General features: G+C 34.9%; 1 pseudogene; it reads left to right on the forward strand.

Annotated features, from left to right (window-relative positions):
* LOC107843624 overlaps nt 1-3,755 on the forward strand; it is a 67,195-nt pseudogene that overhangs the window by 29,037 nt on the left and 34,403 nt on the right.

The raw sequence follows: 3,755 nt of genomic DNA on the forward strand, positions 1-3,755 counted from the left end.
TGAATTCATAAAAGAATAAGTTAAGCTCTTAACTTCAATTTTTTTTTTAAAAGTTTATTATAGAAGTAAAAATTAACGATGAAGTTGGAAAGCCCTACTACCGACCATTCGTTATAATAAAATCTAACTTATCACTTTAAAATCGATCTAATCAAGTTGGGTAGATTCTGAACATATTAGGTGCTTATTTAGACTTTGAAAAATGGAGTGATCCATAAATGTCTCAAAGGAGGGAGTGATATACCAAAACTCGTGGTAAGGCCGAAAAGTACTACTATCGGTAAGCCACACATCAATACAGTTTTAAATATATTCAAAAATAAATAAAAACGGGATAGAAGTCACTTTTCGGCCAACAAATGTTATATATCCAAAAGACTAATTTAAGCCAGACAAAAGTCATTAAAGCGACCGTGCTAGAACTACGGAACTCGAGGGCTGCCTCACACCTTCCACTCGGTCAATAGCATTCCTTATTCGGATTTTTAGTTTGCAGATCAAAAATAAAGAGTCATTTTCTTTTGAATAGGGATTCAATAAGGTGAATTGGAACACTCAAACTCAATTCCAAGTGGCAACTCTGTAAAATAAATAATCCCTTTTCAAAACGTCAGTTTAATTGGAAAAACTCATTTTTCTCTAAAACCAACTCCTTAGTGGGGTCGGATGCGGTAAAAATAGGGGTGTGACAGATGGCGACTCTGCTGGGGATAACCAGAATTCAAGCTTATATATTGATTTGTTTGGCTTCTTTTAATTTTGCTATTGTATATTGTTGGCCTAAATGTGTTATTTGCCTACTTGTTTAACTGCTTTGATATTATTTGAATTGCAAGATAAATTGTCTTCTCTCGCGCACTCATCTGATTCTTCTGAGATACTTTATCTTTGGAGATGCGGTATACACTTTCGAGCCTTGAGATACCAGAGATACGACAACACTCTTGGGAAGGATTCTATAGTCATACATGTTTTTGGATAGGAAGGACCAATGGTGAGGCCGAAAATTACTGCTACCGGTAAGCTGTCCCTGCTCGACTCGAGTTGACCGCTCGTTTTACAACCAGTCTAAATACCTACCTCCATCAGGTTAAACCTAGTGGAACCGAATCTTAGACATGATTATCCCTATTAGATTTCATTTTATTTGCATCACATGCATTTTTGACTTAGTGGAGGCTCGACAAAGGTTTGAATGTCTAAAAGTACCCTCTTTTAAGACTATCCATTTTCTATGCAACTAGTTGCATTAACTATCAAGCTGTTTCGAATGTTGACCGACTTTAGAATCCATTAAGGTAAGAGTGGCTGAAAATTGCTCTCTAAACCTATTCTTTTTCGAAACCCAAATGAGGTGCGAGATTTGCTTATACAATAAAAGAAAAAAAATAATTTTCGAAATTATCGAATTTGTTCCTAGTTGCACGAACTACGCAGACCTGATTCTCATCTCAGTGAGATAAATAGGCAACCTTTCATAGGTTCGGTGATCCTCTTTCAATTTGAAAAAATACAGAAAGTTAGTCTCCTTCTTCTTCTTCTTCAAAAAAAAAAAGGATAACAGTAGCCAAAGTAAAAAAAAAAAAGAATGAAAGTGTTTATTGAGATTTAAAAAAAAAAGAATTTTTTTGTTCCTCCTAATTAAAAATTAGAAAAAAAAAAGTTCTTGCTTCATAGTTTAAGCTTCCTGAATGACGTCTGATCTGATTCTTGTTTAACAAGATACGTAGGCAACTTTTCTTTTGAGTTTGGTCTCATCTAAAGAAAAAAAAATCTTGACATAGTAATTGGTACCAACGTATTTAAAAAATATGAATAAAAAAAAAGTGCTAAACTATAAGACATGATAGAGTTGACCAACTTGGTTGTGAACTATAGATTCTTATTGGTACCTCTAATTATACTAAAGTTGCACTTGTAAAGTTTTCTTTCTCTAAGTCAAGTTTAAAATAAATCTTACCCACGATTTCATGTGCATTGAGTGGTGAGTTTTAGATTGAAAATTCAAAGGCATCGCTCTGTTGATCTAGAACTTGGCTTGAATGCCTATTGAGGCAAAATTTTGAGATAAACTTGGTTTGGGAAAGGATCGTAGGCCTTCTTTGATTTGATTGTGCATTCCACAACCCACCAAATGACATTAATCCCTAGCACTTCTCCCTTTGAGCGTAAAACCTTTTCTTTGGATAACCACATCTAAGCCTATACCTTTCGAGTGCTTATATGCACTATCCCTGTTTTGGTCTACTTCATTGAGCACACTAAATAAGTACAAGTTGGAAATGAAGATTCAAGATCAAAGGCGCCAGAGGCAAAGAACGTATAGCCCAGGAGAACAAAAACAAAAGATGACTTCAAAGAAAAAAGAGCAAAACCCTATAAAAAAAAGAAACTTCAACAAAGATGGAGAATCTTCATAAAAAAAAAGAATTAAAAAAAAATAATACTTTTATCGAAAAGATAAGAGGAAAAGCTCCAGCACAAGGTTCAAATAAAGTCGAAACAAATACAAAACAAGGGGCAAAGTAACACAACAAAGAAGATCGGGCGTTAAACCGCAACAAATAGCAAAAGCACGAAAATAATGCAGTGCTCATTGAGGAATTAGTCACTTGACTCCCAAATATCATCCTACCTGTCCCTAAGCCTACAATATCAACCAATGTTAAGTCCTACATGATTTCATTTTGAGTGTTCTCACATTAGTGGATACTTACATGATTGTTAAGCTTATGGTATCTCATTGCATGCGTTGAACATCTTTCTTAGTATGAGTGATTCTTGAACGTCCTAAAATCTGAATTTTTTCAATATGAGTGAATTAAGATTTTAGTTGTGGTAAGGGCACTTGAAACATGAGGATAAGAAGAATATTAAATCCTTGATTTAGGCAAGATAAATAGAACATGTCGAAACTTAAGTATATTCGAGGTACCATTTGAAACTATAAGAATCGCTTCGAATGTTGATCTTAATTTTTGCTCGAAAGTAATTAGAGATAATTCGACCATGATGCTAATTGTTGGTATCAATTGAAGTCAAGAAATAAATTGATTTCATTCTTTTCATTCTCCGAATCTTTACAAAATACTTACTTTTAAAAAAAAAATCTTTGTGAACTGCGTTAGACCTGATTCTTGCTACGCAAGATACGTAGGCAATCCTACAATAGGGTTCGGTCTCGCTGAATAAATTTTTTGTACATCCCTAAAAGGTATAAGACCGGAGTATTTTTTTTTCTATTAAAAAAAATTCAAAAAAGAATTTCAAAGTTCCTCGCATCCAAAACTGGGGCATATTTTTTTTATAAAAATAAAAAAATCTCACTTACCTCAACAGGTAAAACATCTCCTGAGTACTCTTTAGGGAACAAAACTCTCTAATTCTCTTCGTCCTCATAGGGTACCATCCCCTAGTTGACATCTTAGGAAACACCATTTCCTAATTTTTCTTATTCGTCTTCATAGGGCGCCATCCCCTAGTTGACATTTCCTTTCATCTTCATAGGGTGTCATCCCCTAGTTGATATTTTATCTCATCTTCATAGAGCGCCATCCCCTAGTTGACATCTTATTCGTCTTCATAGGGCGCCATAGGGCATCATCCCATAGTTGACATCTTATTCATCTTCATAGGGCGACATCCCCTAGTTGACATCTTATCTCGTCTTCATAGGGCGCCATCCCCTTGTTGACATCTTATTCGTCTTCATAGGGCGTCATCCCCTAGTTGACATCTTATTCGTCTTCTTAGGG

This window comes from Capsicum annuum, chromosome 10 (genome assembly GCF_002878395.1).
Source record: "Capsicum annuum cultivar UCD-10X-F1 chromosome 10, UCD10Xv1.1, whole genome shotgun sequence".
Taxonomy (NCBI): Eukaryota; Viridiplantae; Streptophyta; class Magnoliopsida; order Solanales; family Solanaceae; genus Capsicum; species Capsicum annuum.